Below are 26,916 nucleotides of genomic sequence, written 5' to 3'. Positions count from 1 at the left end.
TAGTAGATACGGGGTTTCACTGTGTTAGCCAGGATGGTCTCGATCTCCTGACCTCGTGATCCGCCCTCCTCGGCCTCCCAAAGTGCTGGGATTACAGGCTTGAGCCACCGCGCCTGGCCTGAGCTTGAATTCTTAATTCATCCTAGCAAATTCTACTTTATTTTACAGAAGTGAAACTGAGGTATCAAGTGTTAAGTGACATGTCCACTAACAGGTGTCAGAGCTGAAATTCAAACCCCATCCACCTGGCCCTGGAGCCAGAGCTTCTTGTACTACACTGAATTTCCCCTGCCATTTCCATCCTCCAGTCATTTCTCTATGAGGCTGAAACAGGAAAGCAGAGCATCATCATGTTCAGCCTCAGCTGGGACCATGTGTATTGGGTGACTCAAATTTTTCATCCATTTACACACATCCACAAATGACCACAAAAGTGCCACAGATATCAATTTGAGGGTTATAAATTTTAGCAAGTTGGTAAATTCACAAATACGTAATTGTGAATAATGAGGATCAACTGTACCATATTTAGTAAAGCACAAAACCCACATAGATTGTCTTATTAGAGACAGAAATAGCATTTGATAAAATCCAAAACCTTTCATGATAAAAACACTCAACAAACTTAGGAACAAAAGGAATCTTCCTAGACATGATAAATATAACATCTGTGAAAAGCCCACACATGACATACTTCATGGTGATAGACTGAAGGCTGAATGTTTTCCCCTTAAGATTGGGAAGAAGGACAAGGATGTTCACTCACACTACTTCTATTCAGCATTGTACTTGAAGTTATAGCCAGAGCAGTTAGGTTAGGAATTCAAGGTTTGTTCAACATCTAAAAAATCAAATAAGCTAATGAAGCCATTTATACTGCAAAAAAAGTGAAACTATATGTATTCACAGTTGATATACACTTGTATATAGAAAATGCTAAAGAATCCCTAAAAAGTAATGAGTTCAACTGGTTGCAGGCTACAAGATCAAACATTATACAAAAATCAGTTTTATTTCTGTACTAACAAACATTCTGAAAATGAGAATAAAGAAATCCTACATACAGTAGCATCAAGAATAAAATTACAACACGTTGTTTAAAGAAATCAAGATCCAGATAAATGGAAAGACATCCATGTTCATGGATTAGAAGACTTAATATTGGTAAGATGGCAATGTTGCCCAAATTAGTCTACATATTCAACACAATTCCTATCAAAAACCTAGCTGTATTTTTTGCAGAAGTTGACAAACTGATGATAAAATTGATACGGAAATGCAGGGGACCCAGAGTAGCCAAAAAATCTTGGAAAAGAACAGAGTTGGAGAACACTTTTACCAATTTCAAAATGTGCTATGAAGCTACAATAAGATAGTGTAGGCATATGAATAGACATATTGATCAGAGGAATGGAACTGAACATCTAGAAATAAACCCATACATTTCCGATCAACTTATTTTCAACAAGGATGCTAATACCATTCAATAGAGAAGGAGTGGTCTTTTCAACAAATGGTGCTGGGACAACTGGTAGCTACATGCCCAGCAAAAGGATCCCTACTTCCTACCACATTACAAATTCTAACTCAAAATGGATCATAGACCTAAATATAAGAGTTTAAACTCCTAGAAGAAAACAGAAGTAAATCTTTGTGGTGTTGGGTTTAGGAATGGTTTCTTAGATACAATACCAAAAGCACAAGCAACAAAGGAAAACGATACATAAATGGGGCTTCATCAAAATTAACTTTAGCACCTTAAAGGATACCATTAAGAAAGTGAAGTTAACCCTCAGAATGGGAGAAAAAAAATTGAAAAATCATGTATGTAATAATTAAAAAAAAAAAAAATACATGCAGGTACCCAGCTGTGGTTGCCACAGAGGAGCACTGTCCAGTGAACTTGCTGTGATGATAGGATGCTTGGTGTCTGCACTCCCAGCTTTTAGCCTCATGGGGTTGTTGAGCAATTGAAATAATAGCTAGTGTGAGGAACTGAATTTAAAACTTTAGTTGTAGGCCAGGTGTAGTGGCTCATGCCTATAATCTCAGTACGTTGGGAGGCCAAGGCAGGTGGATCTCTTGAGCACAGGAGTTTTGAGACCAGCTTGGCCAAGATGGCAAAACCCTGTCTCTACTAAAAATACAAAAAAAAACTAGCTGGGCATGGTGGCACACACCTGTAATCCCAGCTACTAGGGAGGCTGAGGCAGGAGAATCGCATGAATTTTTTTAAAAAATGCTAAACATGTATGTGTAATTTTAAAACTGGCTTAAAAAAGAATGATACAGTTTTGGTCTTTTTTTTATCAACCATGTTTTTATTTTACTTGAACCTCTCGTGGCAATTGCTTTGTAATATTAAAGTAGGATTTGCACAAGTGGAATTTAGAAAAGATTATCAAATCTATCAATACCAATTAGAACATAATAAAGAAATTAGGATAGTGGAGGTTTGAGCAATTCAAGGCTCACCCAAATTCAAAGCCAGTACTTAATGCTGACGGGATATTTTCTGGAAGGTAATTTTTAAAAATTAAAGTCACAATTATAAATTATATATTTTCTAATAAAACTCAACTCATGGGATAATTTGAATATAAAACACTGGATTGTTTCTCATTCAGAGATGAACAAGTCAACACGTTTCAGAAAAGAAAGTCTTTAAAGAAGAATCCTGGCACAGAAAAGGTCCATTTAGACATTTCCTTCTTCCTGTGTCTCTAATACTTCTTACTTTTCAAATCTCTGACTTGCACATGAAGTAAAAGTGAGGTGGCCTGTTCAGTAATCGCAATTTTTTGGCTTGTCAAATTCAAGAAATTCAATTATGTAGCCAAAGCTTAGATCATTGACATGTATATTGGCATAAGCTTTTTTAGTTTGCTTTTAATTTTATTAGAAGTGGAGTCTCAAATTTGTTGCCCATTCTGGTCTCAAATACCCATCCTTCAAATGATCCTCCTGCCTTAGCAGCATCAGTTTAATATCTGGATAAAATCTGATTTATGTAATTTTACTTTTAGGGTTTTTTTTTTCCTAACAGACATCCTAACAAAGTTGTTTCCTATTCCTTGAACATTCACCTGATACTTATATATTGTCATTACTTTTAACTGTCAACTGATGTCAGCTACTCAATTTACACACTACTTTTGTGCATTCCATCCTGTTTCTCAGTTTGACATTCACATTCAAATTCAGAGTTTGACACTGAAATCCTGGGCATGGTGGCTCACACCTGTAATCCCAGCACTTTGGGAAGCTTCAGTAAGCAGATCATTTGAACCCAGGAGTTCGAGACTAGCCTGGGCAACATGGCGAACCCCCATCTCTACCAAAAAAAAAGAAAAAACAAAAATGAACTGGTCATAGTTGCACACACCTGTTAGTCCCAGTGACTCAGGAGGCTGAAGTGGGAAGATCGCTCGAGCCCAGAAGGCAGAGGTTACGGTGAGTGGAGATTGTGCCACTGCACTCCAGCCCCGACAACAGAGCAAGCCACTATCTCAAAAATAAAATATTAGTAAGGAAGAGTACACTCAGTGTGAAAATGTGTAAGTGTCCATGTTCTTTTTCTAATTTGGTAGCATTAAAAATATTGAGCATCAAAGTTTGGCTTTATGACGGAGGAGTCATCTGAGACACCTCAGGTTTCAGCCCTTACTAATAGCGTGGTTCAAAGTGTGTTACTTGCCTGTGCTTCTGTTTCCTTATCTGTAAATTGGGGATGATGCTGTAACATCAAACGGCTTATAATACTTTACAGAGCTGGCAGTACTAAATAAGACCATCCCTCTAAAGTGCTGACATTTTTGAAAAGCATCAATCCGTCAACCTTGTGCTTTAAATGTGGCATTCTTAAAGATATACCTGTAGGCAGTATAGAGTGTATTCATTGTTCAGGTACTTCCTACAAAGTACTTTCATATATTGGCAGTGTATATCTTTTTTTTTTTGAATCTCTGTCTCCCAGGCCCCAGGCTGTAGTGCAGTGGCATGTCTTAGTTCGCTGCAACCTCCACCTCCTGGGTTCAAGCAATTCTCGTGCCTCAGCCCCCTGAGTAGCTGGCATGACAGGTGTACACCACCATGCCCAGCTAATTTTTGTATTTTTAGTAGATACGGGGTTTCACCATGTTAGCCAGGCTGGTCTCAAACTCATGAACTCAAGTGATCCACCCACCTTGGCCTCCCAAAGTGCTGGGATTACAGGCAGGAGCCACCGCGCCCGGCTGGCAGTGCTTATCTTCTAAAGTTGCAATTGAGTTTTATTCACTCCAGAATCGCTTTTCAAAAATCATGCAGATTTAATGCCACCTGTTGTTTGTGTTATGTATCTACCCTGCAAAACAGCTCTAAAGATGTTTTACTAAAAGATTAACAGCATTTATCTCTGGTGGGATAATTTTTCTTTGCTTGCTTACCTGTATCTTGCAGATTTTCCACAGTGAACGATTGTATAATTTTAAAATACAGATATGCACAATTGTATAATGTAAATATGCTCAGCTTCAATAAATTTGTTTTAAGAACACATTTTTAACTTTTCATAAGGAGTCTTCAGTTTAAAAGTACAATGTCATATTACAGAGTAGTATTCTGTTACAAAATTAGTAAAGCTCATTCTACCTCAAAATCTGAAGTAATTCCAGCTTTTTTTTTCATCATGCTTGAGTTTAGTTGATAAATAGCATTTTAAGTACTAAAAATGATTGGATGAGTATTTCTACATTAATAAGTTGCTAAGCACCAGGGTAGCAGATAGAAGCCCTTTCTTTGTGCTAGGTTTAAACATTTTACATGAGGTCTTATTTAACCCTCAACAGCCTTGCAGTTTATAGACGAACTGATTGTTAGGCTAACCGGAGATATTAATATGCCCTCCAGGATAACCCAGCTAGTAAGGGCAGAGCCAGGATGATTCAGACCCAGACCAGAGCCGGGTATTTTGTCCACAGTACTGCTGCTGCTTATGCCATAACGGGAAAAGTACACAACAGTGTCTTAATGTTTCATTCTTACATGAAAAACACTTAAAATATTGAAACATTATAGAAGCAAAAGTGCATCTCTAAATGTGATGTACTTTTAGGTCACATTATGTCCAAAGGATTTGACCTAAAATTAATGTTGCTGTATTATGCTCCACACAATAGGCTGTTCTGCTAGGGAAAATTTTAATATTTTAAAAAATATTTTCATAAGCTTTGGTTTTACCACTTCCAAGTCTGTACAGACTGGTGATTTCTACATTACAAAGACAGTGTCTCCCTCAAAGGCTGACAGTTCTTCTCGTCTGTGTGTGTAACATACACATCTATTCTTGCCAGATGTGGGTCACATTGCCATCTGACCTCAGCATCCTTTATGTTATGCTCCAACTTGGATAAGCGGCTTTGTTTCCTTCCCAATCTCCTGGTCAGACAGTTGACCTCACGTCTATGTCTAGTGGTTTTCAAACATCAGAGTAGCCCCTTGTTGGAGGGGCAGGGTTGGGGTTCCCCACTGGTTTTCACATTGCCTTTCCAGGTAAGCCTTGGTCTGCGCTAAACCCTGCTTTTGCTTTGAGATTCTCCCCCAACACAGCCCTACGCCACACCAGCTTGGCGCCTGTGGGAGACCACAGCCCTTAGAAAAGGGGAAGAAAAGCTTCCTGACTGCACAGTGAGGGCTGGAGGCGTCTGGCCTGGAGGGAGTCCTGTCAGCCAGTGTGAGTGTCAGCCAGTGTGAGCTGCTGGTGACAGGGAAAGGCCATGTGAACAGGTCCTGACCTGCAGTTCGGGCCCTCAAGCAAATGACACCAAACTTGGCCCCCAAATCAACTTTGTTATTCAAGATGTGGCTTGCTAGCAGGTACTACTAACAAGACGAAGCACCGTCTGGTATCTTCCCGTTGGAATCAGTTGTTATTGCTAACTAGGTATGAAGTGTCTGAAAACCTGATTTGACACTTTGGCGTCAGCTAGCCCAGTTATATAGCTTTGGGAGGGATACGGTTTCGAGGTGTGCAGTGACACTCTCACCTGCAAGGCAGAAGTGTGTTTGTTGGGGGAAGGCCAGATAGGGGGCGCACAGGGGTTGGCATGCTGGGACACGCTCTTCCTGGAAGTGTACGTGCAGAAAGCCACATCATAGCCCAAGGCTTTATGAGCACGAAAGGCACATGGCACGGGGCTGGGTGGGGGTCATCTAGATTAACCTGACAGTTATTGACAGCAGGCTAAGATGAGCCAAATGTCCCTCTCGTTGGCCAACCTTGCCAGGGAGGCTGAATGCTTCCAAGCTAAGAGTCTCCCCGTCCTGGACAGCACCTACAGGACCCTGCCAGTGTCTGCCGCCCGAGGTGCTTTCTGACCAGTTTGCTGGAGCTACAGTAATTCATTGGTTCAGCTTGCAGACTTGCCTTGGAGCCCTTCTAGCCATGTAAGCTGACTTCACATCTCAGGCCTGACCCATGGTGTGACTCGCAAATTTACCTTTTCCGGCATTTTTGTGTCCTGGCCCCTTGTTGGCAGCATGTGACCAATACTGGCCACCAAGACCCAAGCTAGACTGGCCAACAGAGTGTGGAGGGCGGAGGGCTGAGGCTGTGGAAACCACAACCGTTATTAGGTAGGATTCATTCTGCCAGTAGACTGAAAAGAATGTCACCAAATAATGTCGAGAAGAAGGATAAGGAAGACCAGTCTGTGATGCCCTGCTCAGCTGAGCAGACCAGGAGCCAGGCCCCCGCTGAGGAGAGGCAGGAGAAGGGATGTCTTCAGGTGGGCCAATGGGAGCAGCTGGCTTTCAAAATGCCACTTAAAAGGGAGGCTGGCTATTGGCCTACACTGCACAGGAGCTTCCTGGCCAGATGCCACAGGGCCTGGGGTCACCAGCAAGCCTAGAGCTGAGGCTCCCTGAGCCCATCTCCAAATACATAATCCGAGTGGGGCTGTGAGAGGCCAGAAGGGCAGTGCGGGACCTACTCCTGGAGGACTCACGGGCTCCCCAAAGGGCATGTGATCCATGCCCCAGGCCAGTGCTGCTGGCTGAGTATGAGGAAGCTTGGACTCCATTCCTCAGGAGCCCAGGCACTTCAGCAGGAAGGCTGGGGACGTCTGGCGCCAGCACTGGGGGCAGAGCAATAGATGAGACTAGAGGGCAGAGGGCACATGGGAGCTAAGCCTGGGGAGATAGGCGGGGGAGCTGCCACACAGCTGGGTCCAACCCAAAGACTTCAGGGGCAAATCTGCCACCCCAGCCAGCATTGGGTTTCTCCAAGTCCCTCTCCTTTCAGGGTTGTGTTATTTACCAATTTCTAAAGGGGACCTCAGAGACTAGCTCAAAGGCCATCTCTCTTACTGCATCCTCCCTGGCCCCCTCAACAGGAAGCCATGTAGAGACAGAGAGAAGTGCTTTCTGTGTGCATTTCACCCAAAAACGCACACAGAATGGAAACTAAACCATGTCTTGGCATGAATGACTCCTGACAATGACCCCGGATTGCACCAGCCAGGCTGGGCTCATCACCTTCCGCGGATGGGAAGGCCCACCTGTGACCTGGCTATTCTAGGACATTACAGGCCATCACGGGCCAATCTGGTTCCCGCCCACCCCATTCCACTGGAAGATCAGGTCCATTAATTCACGAGAACAACTCAGAACTCAGAGAAGCTGTAACACTCATGGTCATGGTTTATCACAGTGAAAGGGTATAGATTCCAATCAATCAGCAAGGGAAGAGCCATGTGGACAGAGGCCAGGAGAGACCAGGCCCCCTCCATCATCCTCCTCTGGTGGAGTTGCACGGCCAGTGCTTTCTCCTCCCAACAACGATGTGTCGAAACACACGAAGCGCTGCCAGCTAGGGCCGCTCACCTGAGCCTTGGTGTCCAAGATTTCTACTGGGGGCTGGTCACCCAGACGTGGCTGATGCTGTTGGCTGATCCTGGTTTCCAGCCCCTGCAGAGGTCAAGCTGATACCACTTGGCTCAAGGGACCCCCACAGGTCACACTGTTAGCAGAGACTATCTCTTGGGGCCCAAGGCCCCCAGGTAAATAAACACACTCTTATCAGGGAGGCAATTCCATGGGCTTAGAGGTGGCCTCCTGGGAGCCGGGGATAAGGGCCAAACCTTTCCTTGGTCAAGGTTAATCATGACCGCACCCCAGGACACTTGAGGCTGTCTCACTCTGGAGTATTGTGCCTGCTGCTGACTGCCTGGAACGCCTTCCTCACTTTGTCAGAGGGATTTGAACGAGGGACTCGATCTTGAATAGGGGCTACATTCAAGAGGTTAGGCATTCTCAGTCACAGGATGAGATAGGAGATCAGCAGGACTGCTATCACAAGACACAGGTCACAAAGACCGTGCCGATAAAACAGGATGCAGTAAAAAAGCCAGCCAAAACCCACCAAGACCAAGATGGTGATGAAAGTGACCTCTGATCATCCTCACTGCTACTTATTTGCTAACTGACCGTTTACAAATGCCATGCAACGTCCAGAAGTTACCCTATGTAGTCTAAAAAGGGGAGGGACCTTCAGTTCCAGGAAATCACTTTCTCAGAAAACTCATGAACAACCCACCCCTGGTTTTGCATAGGATCAATAAGTAACTATGAATATACTCCATCCAGCAGCCCATGCCACTCCTGTCTATGGAATAACTACTCTCATTCCTTTCTTAATAAACTTGTTTGATAAACTTTATGGACTCACCCTGAATTATTTTGCGCACAAGATCCAAGAACACTATCTTGGGGTCTGGATCAAGACCTCTTTCCAGTAACAGTTTTAGCCAGGCTCACCCCTCTTCTTTCTTCAGATCGTACCTTAATTAAGTGACACATCCTTCAGAAAACGTTACTGCTCAGCCTCCAAGTTGGATAAAATTCCCCTTTGCACATTCCCAGGGAGCCTCGGCTTACCCCATCAGAGCCTCTGTCCCTCAGCACTGCACTTCCTCTCCTTGTCCTCCTTTTCCAGCATCAGGCAGACTCTGCAGGGTATGTCCAAGAGCTGGAGCTTAAGCTCTCTCCTTGGAGCCCCCGTCTCTTTCCCACCACACTCATCTCAGCAGACGACCGCTCAGCCCACTCCATGGAGACACAGAGGCCATAGGCGCCCACGCCCCCATTCCCGTCCCCAGCCCCCATGCTCTCTCATGCCCACCCCGCTCTGCGCCCCAGCGAGCTCAGAGTTCCAGATACTTCTCCAGGCTGAGCTTCAAGTGAGATCCCATCTCCTCTCTCCACCTTTGGGTTTTTGCCCATCTGTTGCCAAATTTGCCCAGGATGCCAAATTCATAGAAGCACTCGTTCAGGACCTGCCCCTGCTCACTCCTCCGTGAAGCTCACATTGTCCTCCCTCTCTGATATGTGCAGCCTCTCCCTGAACACTGGCTTCTTGACCAGAGGCTGCAACATCACCCCTCAAGACATCTCTCAATCCCAGATGCCCTCTTCAACTCTCCCTCATTCTCTCCCACACTCTCAATAACACCGTCCACACCCACATCTCCATTCCTTCACATCCTGTTCATGCCTCAGTCTCCCAATCCAAACTCAATTATGAGACGAATGGAGAATGGTTTTTGGTTTGGTTTTGTTTTGTTTGAGACGGAGTCTCGCTCTGTTGCCAGGCTGGAGTGCAGTGGCGTGATCTTCGTTCACTGCAACCTCCACCTTCCGGGTTCAAGCGATTCTCCTGTCTCAGCCTCCCAAGTAGCTAGGATTATAGGGATGCACTACCACACCCAACTAATTTTTGTATTTTTAGTACAGACGGGGTTTCACCACATTGGCCAGGCTGATCTCAAACTCCTGAGTTCAGGTGATCCGCCTGCCTTGGCCTCCCAAAGTGCTGGAATTACAGGCTTGAGTCAGCATGCCCACCTGAAGAATGTTTTTTTTGTTTGTTTGTTCAGCGTATGGTGGCTACAATCTACTTTGAGATACTTCATACCTTTTCAAAGAATGAGTCCCTGGTGGAGCACAGTGGCTCATGCCTGTAATCCCAGCACTTTGGGAGGCCAAGGCAGGTGGATCACCTGATGTCAGGGGTTCAAGACCAGCCTGGCCAATGTGGTGAAACCCTATCTCTACTAAAAATACAAAAATTAGCCGGGCATGATGGCAGGTGCCTGTAATCCCAGCTACTTGGGAGGCTGAAGCAGGAGAATCACTTGAACCCGGGAGGCAGAGGTTGCAGTGAGCAGAGATCACACCATCGCACTCCAGCCTGGGTGACAGAGTGAGACTGTCTCCCCCGCCAAAAAAAAAAAAAAATGAATTACTGATGAAACCTTAGTGAGGGAGGCACACATGCATTCTAACCTAAGCAGGCGGTCCAGGGAGAGGGCACTGGCTCTCACTTCAGCCAACCTTCCAAAGCCAGCCTGAGATTCCCCATCCCTGGAAAAAATGCCTCCTTTAAGATCTCCCAGATCATCTGTACATGGCTGCGCCATCAATGAGCATTTTTGAATGTTCTCATTTGCTTTCAGAATCCTTCCTGGGCATTATCTGATCCCCTCAGATCTCACAGATGCCACGTGCCCAAGAAACCTCACTGCCGTTTATTGCTTTCTGAGATGGAGTCTTCCATTCAGTAGAAACAGCCCACAGTCGCTGCCACCCCTTCTGCTGGGACACCCTGGGGACTTGATGTCAATACTGCAAATCCCCAGAATTTACTGCAGTTCTTTTTGCTATGGGGAAGAGATGGGATGAGTGGAAGTGCAAAAAGATGCCTTCTTGCCACCTAGTTTCCAGTCACTGCCTTCCTCTCCAAAATGATCCCGCCACTCATCCACTCTAAAGCCCCAATTCCTCAGCTTTCAGACAGAGAGCCCACTATTATACCACTCTTAAGCTGTGACTGACTAGCCCTCCCAGGAACACTGGAAAATTTTGAGGGAGAGAAAGAAAAAAGGAAGAGAAGGGATGAGACAGAAATCTCTCCTAGAAACAGTCACATATGGCTGGACGTGGTGACTTACGCCTATAATCCCAGTACTTTGGGATGCCGAGGCGGGCAGATCATGAGGTCAGGAGATCAAGACAATTCTGGCCAACATGATGAAACCCCGTCTCTACTAAAATACAAAAAGATTAGCTGGGCATGATGGCGCACACCTGTAGTCCCAGCTACTCTGGAGGCTGAGGCAGGGGTATCACTCGAACCTAGGAGGTGGAGGTTGCAGTGAGCCAAGATCACGCCAGCCTGGTTACAGAGTGAGACTCCATCTCAAAAATAAATAAATAGATAAATAAATAAATAAATGAATAAATAAAATAAAATAAAATAAAATAAATAAATAGAAAAAGAAACAGCCCCCTGTGGACCAGAAAGCTGAGCCTCTGGTGATTTGACTTCAGGTTCTGCGGCAGGCGGGTGGCCCAGGGAGTAACTGGGTAGTGAAAATGAGAACGGAGCACGTGGACCAACTCCTGTTGAGCCTCTGGGCAAAAGCCAGGCCTGTCCAGCAGAGCATTTTCCAACTGTTGCAAAAATTACCCTATGAACACCTCTCTCTCCAGGGCTCAAACTCGCACCTTTGATGATACGGCTTCCTGCTGCCATTGCCTGTTCTGAGGTCAGAGCAGTCATTCCCACGGAAAATGGAATGGAGAGCTAAATGGGAGAGTGACTAGGGGCTAAGACTTCTCTGAAATACCATGGCTGCCAGGCAATTTCATTAAGGAGAAACAGAGATGGACAATGTCATAAACATTCTCCCGCCATCAGAAGAAACCACCTGCAGGACAAGTCACTTCTGAGGTCGTAAACACTCACACCAAGGGCCAGGCCACTGGCAGAGAGCAGTGGTTGAGGTGAAAGTCACCCTGGGGCCTAGGTCTCAAACTTACCCTGGCTAGACTGAACCAGAACGTTTTTCCATTTCTTTTCCGTAAATTAATGTTTAAAAGTTCCCCTCCCCACATAATCCCAATCCCACTTTCTTTTTTGAGACAGAGTCTTGCTTTGTCGCCCAGGCTGGAGTGCAGTGGCCGGATCCCAGCTCACTGCAAGCTCCGCCTCCCGGGTTCACGCCATTCTCCTGCCTCAGCCTCCCGAGTAGCTGGGACTACAGGTGCCCGCCACCGTGCCCGGCTACTTTTTTGTATTTTTAGTAGAGACAGGGTTTCACTGTGGTCTCGATCTCCTGACCTTGTGATCCGCCCGCCTCGGCCTCCCAAAGTGCTGGAATTACAAGCGTGAGCCACCGCGCCCGGCCCCCAATCCCACTTTCAAGAGATAATGCTACCTCTTTAGTGTATATTTCTTCCGGTTGTATTATGTATGTAAATCTCCAGACCACCTGGACACACACACACGTATGAGTGTTATACACATACATGTGTACAGATCTTTTATACCCAGGTGTACACGTGTGCATGTGTGAGATCATGCTGAGTGTACCGTTTTCCAGTTCCTACTTTCACTTCACAATAGCCCTTGGCCATCTTCCACCGCAGTGTATTTAGAGTGACTCTAGAAATAGAACGATTTCTAATGCACCTTTCAGATTTCAACTCTTTAAATAAATGCGACAAGGGCACATCTCGTGGCCCAAGGTCGTGACTGCTGAGGCCCAGAGAACACCACAAAGTTGTTAGGTTCAGCCGTGCTGACCTGCTAGAAGGTGGGTACAGGCGCCTAAGTGGAGGCTACCATTCATGCGCCCCCCAGCCACGCACCCCACCCTCATACACACACTCTCCCTCGAGGAGCATTTACCTTCCTTCAGTGTTTGTGACTCGGTGGGTAGTGAGTGACAGAGACACACCCGTGTCTTCAGAACACAGGCCACTGAAGGACAGCAGGCCCAGGGCTGGAGGGGGCCTGAGCATGCCCTCCCTCACCAGGCTGACCAGGCTCGCATGCAGTGGGGCAGAGGCAGTGGAACTATCCAGAAAACGTGCCCATCCCCCCGCCCAAGCCATCACAGTGGGAGTTGAGTACAGGGTCACTAGGACAAAGAGTGAACGGAACCATCTTGAAAACAGCGGCGATGTTTCCTGTCTCCAATGGCACAGGCCTCCGTGGAGCCCATGTTCTTTTCACAAAGAGTTCAAGTTGCTCAAAGAAATAAGGAGAGGCCACTTATGAGCAGTGGTTCTCCAGGTGAAACCCAGAGGGCGTCGGGATGCCCACAGATTCCTCAGGAAACTCTTGCAGGGAGACATGGGGGTGCCAGGGACACGCCTCCACCCCACCATGGCTGCCCACAGCAGGGTCCATAGCAAAGGGACCAAGTGGCCCATGGGCTGGTGGGAGCAGAAGCCCAACCACCTCCTCCAGGTCCCACTGCCCTCTTGGGCCACCGCAGAGACTTCCAACGCCTCCATCTTCTCTGTCTCTCCCTCTCTCCCCACTTGCTGTCTTCCTCAGGGGCCCCTTCCTGTCAACTACCACTGGCACCTGCCTGGAAGAACAGGACAGGTTTGCCTGTTAGTACCTGCGGCAACTCATCCCCCAGCCCCTCACTCTGGGGGGATCCCATTTCCCTCCTGCTATTCCCTGGGCTTGACACGGCTGAATGTGGAAGACCTCCAGGGAAACAGGAGGCTTGGGAAGGAAGGTCACACTGGAGTTCGCAGGGGAAGGGTCACCCAGGCACAGGTACTCGGCATACAGTGCAGATGCTGGCCGGCCAGTCCCACACCCAGCTTACTGCAGAGGCGCAACCACACTTCTGCTCCAAGGCTGGGGGAACTCCGTGGTCTTGGTGAGGAAGAGGAAGAGGACGAAGAGGTGAGCAAGCCGGGAACAGCCCCCACATGTCTCTTACCACGCCTTCATTCCTCTCCCCCCACAGCGCTGAGTTTGGACGTTTCCTTTCCCCCAAGACTGTTCTCTCGGCTGGTGGTGGCAAATGAGAGGGCTGCAGTGGAAGGAGAGAGAAAAGGGGGGACCCCAGACATCCTCCTCCTCTTCCCTAAGCCGTCAAAGGCTTCAGATATCTACAGCTTTGCTGCTTTAACTGCTCATTGTGAAAAGAATGAGTCTTGGCCGGGCGCGGTGGCTCAAGCCTGTAATCCCAGCACTTTGGGAGGCCGAGGAGGGCGGATCACGAGGTCAGGAGATCGAGACCAGCCTGGCTAACACGGCGAAACCTCATCTCTACTAAAAAATACAAAAAACTAGCCGGGCGAGGTGGCGGGCGCCTGTAGTCCCAGCTACTCGGGAGGCTGAGGCAGGAGAATGGCGTGAACCCGGGAGGCGGAGCTTGCAGTGAGCTGAGATCCGGCCACTGCACTCCAGCCTGGGTGACAGAGAAAGACTCCATCTCAAAAAAAAAAAAAAAAAAAAGAATGAGTCTTATACTTGAATACAACCCTAAAATCAAAAGAATGACATCTAACCCGCTGTTCATAATTTTTTTTTTTTTTTTTTTTTTTTTTTTTTTGAGACAGAATCTCACTCTGTCACCCACGCTGGAGTACAGTAGTGTGATCTTGGCTCACTGCAACTTCTGCATCCTGGGTTCAATTGATTCTCCTGCGTCACCCTCCTGAGTAGCTGGGATTACAGGTGTGCACCACCATGCCCAACTGATTTTTGCATTTTCAGTAGGGACAGGATTTCACCATGTTGGCCGGACTGGTCTCAAACTCCTAACCTCAAGTGATCTGCCCACCTTGGCCTCCTAAAGTGCTGGGATTACAGGAGTGAGCCACAGAGCCCAGCTCGGCCCATCAATAATTTAAAAGACTGCATTTCTACTGTCTGACTCCATTTCTGTAAAGAGTCCAGGAAAGGCAAATCTCTAGTGACAGGGTAGGCTACCAGGGACTGGGTGCCAGGGAAGTTGGGAGAAACGGAAACTGCCAGTGGGTATGGGGACTCTTTTGGGGTGATAAAAATGTTTTCAAATTGATTGTGATGAACAATGATCGGGAAATATACCAAACTGGTGAATGGCATGTGAATGATTTCTCAATAAAGTTGGTTTATTTTAGAAAAAGTAGTTCAAAATTTCTGAGGCTGTTTTTGTTTTTTTAAAAAAGCATATCACGGGCCCCAGTGTGGTGGCTCACGCCTGTAATCCCAGCACTTTGGGAGGCTGAGGTGGGCAGATCACTTGAGGTCAGGAGTTTGAGACCAGCCTGGCTAACATGGTGAAACCCCATCTCTGCTAAAAATACAAAAATTAGCCAGGTGCAGTGGCACACACCTGTAGTTCCAGCTACTTGGGAGGCTAAAGCAGGAGAACTGCTTGAACCCAGGAGGTGGAGCCAAGATTACACCACGGTACTCCAGCTGTGAGAGGATAAATGTTCACTATTGTAAGGCCCAAGTTAGTGGTAATTTATTAGAACAACCCTCGGAAACTAATGCAGAAAGGCCAGGGGGACCACAAGCTCTTTTGTGATCCACCCCTTTGTTTTCCAAATGGCTTCATGTAGATTCAGAACCTTCTGTTGCAGTCTCTTGCTCCCTCTCCTGGCTCAAAGCAAGAACTGTGCCCCCTTCAGTCCCACGGAGATTTATCTCCCTGATGAAGTGGAAGAAGAGAGGAGTTCGCAAAACTTAGAAATGCTGTTGTAAGAAAAAAAAATTTGAGACAGGGTGTCTGTCACCCAGACTGAAGTGCAGTGACTTGATCACGGCTCACTGCAGCCTCGAAATCCAGGGCTCAAGTGATCCTCCACTAAGCCCTGCTAATTTTGTTTGTAGAGATGCGTCTTGCTATATTGCCCAGGCTGGTCTTCAACTCCTGGGCTCAAACAATTCTCCCACCCGGCCTCTCAAAGTGCTGGGATTATAGGTGTAAGCCACCATGCCTAGAAGAAAAATAATTTTAATGGTGCATTATTTTCCCATCTTGAGAGAAGAGTGAAGACTTAGCACTTGTCCTGAAGGCTTAGCTCCATCCTATGCCCTCATCATTCCTGATAATTTCAACTCCATGTTGATGACCCACGCAATTCTTCTCTCAGCTCCTTGGCTTCCTCATCCACAGACACTTCTTGTAACCCAACCACACACCACCCAAGAGACATCCTGGACCTTGTCATCACAAAAATTACACTCTTCCAAAATCACGGATTCAAATTTTGTCCTTTCTGATTACAAAGCCCTATCTTTCAGCCCACTTTCTCAAGTGCTCCTTCAATATCACAAGTTGGCTGGGCGCGGTGGCTCAAGCCTGTAATCCCAGCACTTTGGGAGGCCGAGACGGGCGGATCACGAGGTCAGGAGATCGAGACCAGCCTGGCTAACCTGGTGAAACCCCCATCTCTACTAAAAAATACAAAAAACTAGCCAGGCGAGGTGGTGGGTGCCTATAGTCCCAGCTACTAGAGAGGCTGAGGCAGGAGAATGGCGTAAACCTGGGAGATGGAGCTTGCAGTGAGCTGAGATCCGGCCACTGCACTCCAGCCTGAGCGACAGAGAGAGACTCCGTCTTAAAAAAAAAAAAAAAATCACTAGTCACCAGAATCAAGATGCTAACACTTAGCCCCTCTTATTTGACTCAAATCTCGACTTTCTTGTCTAACAAAGAATCTGGATTCTTTGTTTCATCTATTTGCTCTCACAAACACCAACTCCCTGATCCACTCTTCTACTTTCAGCTGGCGAAACTCCAACCCCACCAACTTCCACACACTTCTCTCTACTTAAGCCCCTCATTCCCCTTCTCCTCCTACCCTCCCCCACTCCTGGGAGCGTTGCTTCACCCATCACTGAAAAACCGAAGCCATCACATCGTGTTACTAACCCTCTTGCATCTATAGTTTTCTTTCTTCCTGTTATAGTGGAGGACTTGTCACTCCTGTCTAACCCCTCCACATAGACTCTGGGCTGCATCCCCTTTTATTTTCTTTTAGAGACAGGTTCTCACTCTCTAGCCCAGGCTAGAGTGCAGTGCTATAATCATAGCTCACTGCAGCCTCAACCTCCTGGGCTCAAGCAATTCTCCCACCTCAGCCTCCCGAGTAGCTGGACTACAAGCACACATCACCTGTGCCCAGCTAATTTATTTTTATTTTTGTAGACAGGGTCTTGCTATGTCACCCAGGCTGGTCTCAACCTCCTGGGCTCAAGTGATCCTCCTATCTCAGCCTCCCAAAGTGCTCAGATTGCAGGCATAAGCCACCGCGCCCGGCCTCTCCATCTCCTTTTTGTCTTTCCTAAATTTCATGTATTCGGTTATGTCCCCTCTAATATGATCAATATGCCTCATTTTGACCACTTCTTCTCACAGGCACACAGGCATGCTGTCAGGGCCAGCTTCATGGGCGTGAGACCTCTGCACACAGGGCCCTGTGCCTGGTTTAATGTTCTACCGTCACTGCTTATACATTCTTAATTTTTTAACAAGGAGCCAGTCCTGCATGCTCTAGTATCTGCCATTTTCTCTGCTTCCCCTCTCTAAACTGCCAAAACAGAGCCTGTGTGAACTATCTCTACTTTGTCACTTTTACTAATTCTGTTTCTTTAGACAGGGTCTCATTCTGTCATCCAGGCTGAAGTGCAATGGTGCAATCACAGTGAGCTCAAGAGATCCTCCCCCCTCAGCCTCCCAAGTAGCTGGGACCCAAGCACGTGCCATTATGCCTGGCAATTTTTTTTTTTTTGTTTTTTGTTGAGACGGAGTCTCACTCTATCACCCAAGCTGGAGTGCAGTGGCCGGATCTCAGCTCACTGCAACCTCCGCCTCCCGGGTTCCCGCCATTCTCCTGCCTCAGCCTCCTGAGTAGCTGGGACTACAGGCGCCCGCCACCTCGCCCGGCTAGATTTTTGTATTTTTTTTAAGTAGAGACGGGGTTTCACCGTGTTAGCCAGGATGGTCTCGATCTCCTGACCTCGTGATCTGCCTGTCTCGGCCTCCCAAAGTGCTGGGATTACAGGCTTGAGCCACCGCGCCCGGCCTATGCCTGGCAAATTTTTAAATTTTTGGAGACATGGGGTCTCACTGTTTCTCAGGCTGGTCTCCAACTCCTAGAATCAAGGGATCCACCCACCTTGGCCTCCCAAAGTGCTGAGATTACAGGGAGCAGCCGCCACACCCAGTCCACTTTTATTAACTCTGAAAGTATTCCAATCCCAACACTTTTCTCCTGAAAACAAACCAACAAAAAAACTATCCTCGTCAATATTTCCATATGGCCTCAATCTGGTGGCATCCAAAGAACCTTTTCAGAAGCCATTCCTGAAGGCTCTCCTCTTGCAGTTCTCCATTTTATTCTCCAACCTGGCAGCCTGTGGCTTTCATTCCCAGCATTTTTCTCATGCAAAATTGTATAACTGTGAATGTGTTTTTTGCCTTCCTCCACTCTAAGCTCTGTGGGCAGAGATCATGTGTGCTGGTCCCTGACACAGTCCCTGGGTGTTCACTGAGTGAATACATGAGGGAATGGATGTGCAAGAGAGTTCAAGAACTTGGTAAGAGTTCAAGGGATCAGTAACCTATAAACCCAGTAGGAAAATTTTAAAAAGCTAGAAAGATCTGATAGTAAAAGGAGAGGCCAAAAATCTGGATAACCAGGAAAGAAAATGAGCAAATAAAACATCATTTATATTAAGATAGCTGGAAGGATAGGTGGGTGCTCTCAGAAGGTAGAATACTGAAGTGTAAGATTTCAAAAACAGTTCTGCTAGTGTAAGTGCTGGCCAGTTCTAGGGTGGTCATGAGTGGGGGTGGATTGAGTAAATTGGAAGTGAAGGTCACTGGGGCTCAGATCAAGGAACTGATCTGAGGTTGCTGGATAGGTTGCTCGAATGGCTATTCAAGCCATCAGATGAACAGGAGAAGCTGAAGTCAAAGGGAAGATGTTGCAGCCAGTACAGTGCCACGTGCCTATAGTCCCAGCTACTAGGGAGGCTGAGGCAGGAGGATCCCTTGAGGTCAGGAGTTCGAGGCTGCAGTGAGCCAGGACCGCTCCTGTGAACAGCCACTGTACTCCTGCCTGGGCAACATAGTGAGATACCCCACATTTTCAATGAATAATGTTGACTAACACTTATAAAGTACCTACTATGTGCCACATACTATTCTAAGTGCTCTGCATACATTTATATATTCTATATGCAAATAATATTAACAACAACCCTATGAAGCATATTACTGTTATCATCCCCAGTTTATAGATGAAAAATTGAGGCAAGAGAAGAAACTCTGGGGTTGGGCGAGGTGGGTCACCATCTGTAATCCCAGCACTTTGGGAGGCCAAGGTAGGCAGATCATCTGAGGTCAAGAGTTCAAGACCAGCCTGTCCAACATGGTGAAACCCCATCTCTACTAAAAATACAAAAAAATTAGCTGGGCGTGGTGGCGGGCACCTGTAATCCCAGCTACTTGGGAGGCTGAAGCAGGAAAATTGCTTGAACCTGGGAGGCAGAGGTTGCAGTCAACCGAGATCGCACCACAGTACTCCAGCCTGGGTGACAGAGCAAGACTCCATCTTTAAAAAAAAAAAAAAAGAAAGAAAGAAAGAGGAAACTCGGCCAAGGTCAGACAGCTAGCAAATAGCAGAGCTGGGAGAGGACTCCGGCTGTGTGGCTCCAGAGCACAAGGCCTCTCGTCTCGACAGGAAGATGACAGACATAAGAGACCATAATGCTGGGGGTTAAAAGGTAGAAGAGAAGCAGGAAGCAGATCTGAAGGCCTTTGTATTTCATGCTGAGTTTTGTAATGACCCTCTTGGCAATTGGCAGACTTTGAAGGAGGTCAGGCCAGGGCATGACAGAATCAGATTAGTGTCCTGGAAAGATGTGTCTGGCTGCAGAGTCAGACGGGAATGGATGGTCTGGAGGCAGGAGGGCCCTTCAGAGGCTCCTGCAACAAAGGGGGACTGACAGTGGGCAGGCGCCTACACCTCTGCTTTGGAAAGGAAATGGGGCAGGTGGCAATGTTGGAAAAGGAGCCCAAGAAGGCACAGCCTGCAGGAGTCACAGCCTCCCCAGGGGGAAAGTTCGAGCTCACCTGGCCCGTAGGCAAGACAACAGAGTCCTGGCCACCTAGAATGGCCCGGTACGGGCCAGCCTGAGCCCAGAGGGCGTGACGGGCCCGGCGATAAACCCTGAGGTCCCCGCGCGGGGACGGCTACAAGTCTGCATGGGAGCCTTGGGAACTGGATGCACCCCTTAGAGGACCCCGGCTTTGTGGGCCCCAGCCTGGCCTTGGGTCTCCCTTCACCTTCTGAGCTCGGGGCAGGCTGGGAACTGGGTGCCCAGCAGAGGGCAGCACAGGCTTGCACTCGTCCCGGTCTGAGCGCCGTCTGCACCTGCCGGGGGCCCTGCAGCTGCGCAACACACAGAGGTAGTGGTGCGCTCTCACCCACCCGCGAGCTCCCATGCATAGCACACCCAGGCCCTCCCCGTCCAGCTCGTGGCTCAATGAGATACCTGGAAGGCCTGGGGGCCCTCAGGAAGAGCGAGGGACAGCAGCCAGGGCGGCTGGGATAACAGCCAGACTCGGGCACGCACGAACAGGCCAGGACAAGTGGCGGGTTCCCTCTCCCACACCCACGCCTGTGATGCTGCCAAAGGGCAGAGAAATATCAAAAAAGCTCCACCAAATCTCCTGGGAGGGAGGCCCCTGCCTTGAGAACAGTCAACCAGATACACCCCTGGGGCGGGGGCAGGGCACGGAAGCAAAAGCGTTTAGATTCTAATGGAGTTTTGAAAATTACCCACCCAACAGGGAAAAAGAAAAAGGACTGGGATCCTGGCAGGGAGCTTCCCCGACTCTGGCCTCTCCAAACTGGATGTCAAATCATGAAGAGACGTCCCTAGGTCCCTCCTACTCTAGTTTTTTATAATTGTGGCTTTTTTACTATTATTTTTAATTCTTGTAAAACATAACATTTGCCATGTTAACCATTTTTAAGTATACAGTTCTATTTTGCATCGTTCCCACTCTGGATTTTTACTGGGATTTCTCACGTACAGAATGAGGCACTGAGAAACACTATAAGGAAAAGACAGACCTGGAGAATGACTTTACTGAGGAAAGTACATTGGGAATTCTAAGGTGGGTGTGAGGTTTTGCAGCCACTGTGCCTTATGAACTTTCCAGTGCACCCCTGTCCTGAGGGTTTCCACCCTGTACATCTCAGTCATGCCACCCTCCACGCCCTCCCCATACACAGCCCAGACAGAACCCATGGCTCATCTGGGAGTGGTCAGCGAGCACCCCAAAGGGATCCCTGCCCATATTCAGAAATGGGAAGTAGGCTATTCAAAAACATTTGCAATGTTGTGGCAGAAATAATCTTTGCAGTATGTAAATGAAAAGTTCCAAGCAATTATGACAAATTTTTGAGCAATCAATGCACTGGGTCTTTAGCGTTCAATGAGCGAGAAAGCTGAGCAAGACAGAACTTGAACCCCTAAATAATGATAACAGCTAATGCTTACAGAGCGCTATGAGCCTGGCACGGTGCTAACCACTTTACTCATTCAGGTCTTTGCAGTGGAAATGCTGCTATTATCCCCATTTTACAGAGGAGAAAATCAAAGCCCTGAGGGCTAGCTGGCTTGCTCAAGGTCACAGGGGAGGTAAATGGTGGGGCCTGGATTTGGACCCAGGCAGACTGGCTCCAATAACACGACTCATGACGGCGCCCCTGCCTGATGCTGTTCTGGGAGCTGTATAGACTGAGCCAGTTCCCACTCTGGGAGGCTCAAAAGCTTGTGGAAGGGTGAGTCTGCTAACTTATTTCTTGGTTTTGGTTTGAGATGGGGTCTCGCACTGTTGCTCAGGCTGGAGTGCAGTGGCACAATCGTGACTCACTGTGGCCTCAAATACCCAGGCTCAAGCGATCCTCCCACCGCAGCCTCCGGAGCAGCTGGGACTACAGGTGCATGCGACCATGCTCTAGCTAATTTTAAAAATTGTTGTAGGGACAGGATTTTGCCATGTTGCCCAGCCTGGTCTCAAAACCCTGGCTTCAAGCAATCTTCCTGCCTCAGCCTCCCAAAGTGCTAGGATTACAGGTGTGAGTTACTGTACCTAGCCCAGTCCATCATCTTTGAATAATGTCAGAGTCACTGGTCTTGGGGACCTAGAATTGCCCTAAATTCTCTCCATTTTGACTTGTAAATTTTCACATGAATACTTTAACAAAGCTTATCAATGCAACCACAGGCTGTCTACATGCCCTCACCAACAATCCTCTTTCCACCAGTCCTTCTGTTTCAGCCTTAGTACACACACACACAAAAATTTAATGTTGCCAAAGGACTTGAGAAAATCCAGAATGTTTTCATACCCGCAACATGTCTTGGGAATGTGCTGCCTATGGCAGACCTTCCTCTGCCTGTCCCTTCTCCTTCATCCTTGACTTTGCTGTCCAGCTCTTAAGGGACTTGAGCCTGATAGCACATGGCCAGAGGACAGCCCAGGGAGGTGGTGGTATCTCTTGGTAACACCAGAAGAGCAGAGAGCAAAAGTAGAACTGGAAGTGTGGTCTGGTTTTCCATTTTCCTGTACTTGGATTTTGAAGATGCATATGAGCTCTTGTATTTTAAGTTAGTGGTAGGTAGAAAAGAAAAAGGTTTGAAAACAATGTTATTTCAGGTGCACCCAGCAGCTGTGCACACCATGACTTTAACCTCTCCTTTCTTTCACTCCATAGCTGACCTTCTCCCTCAACCTATACCCAGTGCATTGTCACTGGGGAAGCAGGGTGAGGAGGAAACCAGTAGCTATGCTAATTGGTGAAAGCCCACATCTATTTATTTATCACTTAGCTATACTTATCAGAGAACAAAAAATACAATCTTTCATGCCCAGCGCTGGACCAATTTGCAGCTGAGGCATTTATGCTTATACACTTTCCTTTCTCCCTTTGTTATCCATTATTTTCATTTGTATGTACAAGTGGGTGATATTTGATTGCACTTTGAGGCCGAAGCATTTCAACAGATGTCAGATAATGGGGAAGAAAGAACGCAGAGGCCGCCCTGCCTGCTGCCCAGGTGGGCTGTGTTTGCATCTGGTTCTTTCAGGATTTCATTTTGCAGAATATTGTCAGGGCTCACATTGCGCAATGCAGCTGTATTTGGTGGTTTTTAGAATTTTTGCAGTTCCAGCCGGGTACGGTGGCTCACACCTGTAATCCCAGCACTTTGGGAGGCTAAAGTGGGCAGATCACTGGAGGACAGGAGTTCTGACATGGTGAAACCCCATCTCTACCCAAAATACAAAAAATTAGCTGGGCATGGTGGTATGCACCTGTAATCCTAGCTACTCGGGAGGCTGAGGTACAAAGAATCACTTGAACCCAGGAAGTGGAGGTTGCAATGAGCCGAGATTGCACCACTGCATTCCAACCTGGGTGACAGAGTGAGACTTCATCTCATCTCAAAAAAAAAAAAAAAAAAAAATTGTTTCAGGGAGTAGGCCAGCGAGGAATCTTATCCCAGCACTCATCAGTTAAAACCAACTATTTTTGGCTTTCTCAGCATGGGGCCAGATTTTGCAGAGGAAATAGGATATGAATTCTGTGTTTGGGGGAAGTGTCGATCTTCTGGGGGTTTTCTCCTCTCATCCTATTGGATCAACTTCAATGCCCACTTCCATTCCCTCGGACCCGGATTTTTCTTTTTTTTTTTTTTTTTTTTTTGAGACGGCGTCTCGCTCTGTCGCCCAGGCTGGAGTGCAGTGGCCGGATCTCAGCTCACTGCAAGCTCCGCCCCCCGGGTTTACACCATTCTCCTGCCTCAGCCTCCCGAGTAGCTGGGATTACAGGCGCCCGCCACCTCGCCCGGCTAGTTTTTTGTATTTTTTAGTAGAGACGGGGTTTCACCATATTAGCCAGGATGGTCTCGATCTCCTGACCTCGTGATCCGCCTGTGGCCTCCCAAAGTGCTGGGATTACAGGAGTGAGCCACCACAGACCCAGATTTTTCTACCTTGGCATGACTGGCATTCAGAAGCCCAGTAATTGTTGCTGGGAGCTCTCCTGGGAATTGCGGGATATTTGAGCAGCATCCCTGGCCTCTCTGCCCACTAGCCACCAGTAACGCCAACTTCCACCCCTCACCTCCAGTTGTGACAACCAAAAATATCTCCAGACATTGCCAAATGCCCCCTGGGTGAACAAAATTGCCCCTGTTTAAGAATCACTAAGGTAATGGGTAGAAGCCAGAGATTCTGCAAAGCATCCTCCAGTACACAGCACAGTCCCCCCACAACACGGAGCATCAACCCAAAAATGACAATAGTGCTGGGGTTGAGAAACCTTGTCCTGTTTAAGTTAGCAGTAGTCGAGTTTTTTGGATTTTGCAACCTAACAGATTCCTAATACATCCCTCAATATTTTTTTGCCCTGATACAAAATCAAGGAGATTGAAAGAATGCTGTAAAAGGGAAACACTTTGAAGAGGGAACGTGTGCTTATCCTAAACCAGGGGCTGTCTGACACTTCGTAGAGATGTAGCAAACCCCTTCACAGGGAAAGGTTAGTGGAAGTCCCCTTCACGGGAACTGACCAGTGGGATGCGGAGGCTGTAATGGGTGATGTGACAATCTCAGTGGTGACCCAAGAGGTCGCCTTTCCCCTTCCACGGTTTCTGTGAAGAGTCTTCCACTGGGGACTTCAAAGCCACAATATTAGGAGAGGGGGCATCAATAAATCCAACAATTCGTGCTGTGAGGAGGAAGAATCCAGCTGCTCAGTGTCCTTGGGTCAGATCTGGTTCTAGAATCTACCACAAGAGTTGATAACAGGACAGAAGATTTGTAATCAGGACCATCTCAGAGGTTCTGGGACACGTGGATTCCACCTGCTCTCTCAGAAGGGTGAGACTCCACTCCTTTTGAATGGTGCTGATTTTGGGATGTTGGAAACTTGGAGGTATTCTGAAGCAGCTGCCTCTGCTGAGAACTTTTTTTTTTTTTTTTTTTTGAGATAGTCTCTCGCTCTATCACCAGGCTGGAGTGTGCAGTGGTGCCATCTTGGCTCACTGCAACCTCCGACTCCCTGGTTCAAGCAATTCTCCTGCCTCAGCCTCCCAAGTAGCTGGGACTACAGGCATGTTCCACCACACCCAGCTAATTTTTGTATTTTTAGTAGAGACAGGGTTTCACCACATTGGCCAGGATGGTCTCAATCTCCTGACCTTGTGATACAGCCACCTCGGCCTCCCACCGTGCTGAGATTACAGGCATGAGCCACCATGCCCGGTCCAAGAACTGTTATCTTGTCCTTGTTCTCACCTTACAAAACCCACTATTCTATTTCCCAGTGGGTTACAAGACCAAATAAGAACATTTAAGATGGAGGTATCAATGATGAAGGTTTCAGTCAATCTCTCAAAATCAAGAGGATGATCAAAAGTGGGGAATTGTTAAATCAAGTTTAGCCTAAATCTGCCTCCTTACATATTTAAGTTCAGCCTACAGGTTTCTCTGTACATAATGAACTATAACCTAAATGGAGGTGCCAACCACCTAGTTTCGGTCAATCAAAGGGGGCTAACTGTTCAAACTATTCAAAAACGGTAAACACGAGCTATAACCAATCTGGACGTTTGTTACCTCACTTCCGTTTCCTGTAAGTCCTTTTCCATTTTCTGTCTACAAATCATCTACCACGCAGCTGCACTGAAATCTCTCTAAACCTCCCCCAGCTTAAGAGGCTACCCAATTTGTGAATTGTTCTTTGCTCAATTAAACTCTGTTAAATTAAAAATAAAAAGGAAGGCTGGGTGCAGTGGCTCATGCCTGTAATCCCAGCACTTTGGGAGGCTGAGGTGGGCTGATCACCTGAGGTCAAGAGTTTGAGACCAGCCTGGCCATCATGGCGAAACCCCATCTCCACTAAAAAGAATACAAAAATTAGCCAGGCATGGTGGCAGGTACCTGCAATCCCAGCTACTCAGGAGGCCAAGGCAGGAGAATCGCTTGAACCTGGGAGGCAGAGGTTGCAGTGAGCCAAGATCCCACCATTGCACTCCAGCCTGGGCGACGGAGCAAGACTCCATCTTGAATAAATAAATAAATAAAATCTGATTTTCTTGAGAAGCAGGAGAGGCTTCTACTTGGTGTATGCAGCTCCCAGCAGGATTGCTCTTAGTAAACCAACACCAGAAACAGTCTCACCAGAGGCAGCCAAAAAGAACTAATTCGATGTGCTTTGGTTTTGAAATCTATTTTCCATTCTCGGTGGTTGCTGTGGCCCCAATGGTAGCTCCCAGTGGCCCTGCATGGCCCACCCAGTAGGTAGCTAAATGGACTTCGAAGGGCTTCCACTGCTTTCTAGAAAAAGAAATCTGTACGGCTCCCAGGCCTCAAACTGTCCCTAGCTCAGGAAAGTCCTGGGATCGCCCTCCTTGCCCCCAAGGTGGGGAACACATCAAGATGCACAGCTCCCATTTGCACATACAAACTCCCATGGCTGAAAGAGTCCTTAGTCCTTGGCCTTACAGGGATTGATGTTACTGAAGGATTCTATATTACAGAGAATTTCCTCTGCTTGATATCGTTCAGTCTCCTTGCTTCGACTTCCCAGTGACAGAGGTTTAAAACCGCCCCCAAATATGTCCACATTTTGATCCTCAGAACTTGTGAATGTTACCTTATATGGCAAAAGGGATTTGTGCAGGTGATTAGTCTTGAGATGGGGAGATTGTCCTGGATCATCTGGATAGGCCAATAGCATCACAAGCATCCTTATAACAAGAATGTGGGAAGAACCAGACAGAAAGAAGGCAGCCAGGCACGGTGGCTCATGCCTATAATCCCAGCACTTTGGGAGGCCGAGCTGAGCAAATCACATGGGACCAGAAGTTCAAAACCAGCCTGGCCAACATGGTGAAACCCCCTCTCTACGAAAAATACAAAAATTAACTGGGTGTGGTGGTGGGCAGCTGTAAACCCAAATACTTAGGAGGCTGAGGCAGGAGAATCGCTTGAATCCAGGAGATGGAGTTTGCAGTGAGCCAAGATTGCTCCACTGCACTCCAGC

General features: G+C 47.4%; 1 long non-coding RNA gene across 1 annotated transcript; it reads left to right on the top strand.

Annotated features, from left to right (window-relative positions):
- On the top strand, window positions 1-4,635 carry LOC111546856. The gene is made up of 2 exons (XR_002732951.2): window positions 1-3,900; window positions 3,941-4,635. It is a non-coding gene; the product is annotated as an uncharacterized LOC111546856 (long non-coding RNA).
- The last annotated feature ends 22,281 nt before the right edge of the window (window positions 4,636-26,916 follow it).

Source organism: Piliocolobus tephrosceles, chromosome 18, assembly GCF_002776525.5.
Source record: "Piliocolobus tephrosceles isolate RC106 chromosome 18, ASM277652v3, whole genome shotgun sequence".
In the NCBI taxonomy this organism is placed as follows: Eukaryota; Metazoa; Chordata; class Mammalia; order Primates; family Cercopithecidae; genus Piliocolobus; species Piliocolobus tephrosceles.
The sequence above is the reverse complement of the archived record's forward strand: the minus strand, read 5'-3'. Positions and strand labels throughout refer to the sequence as shown.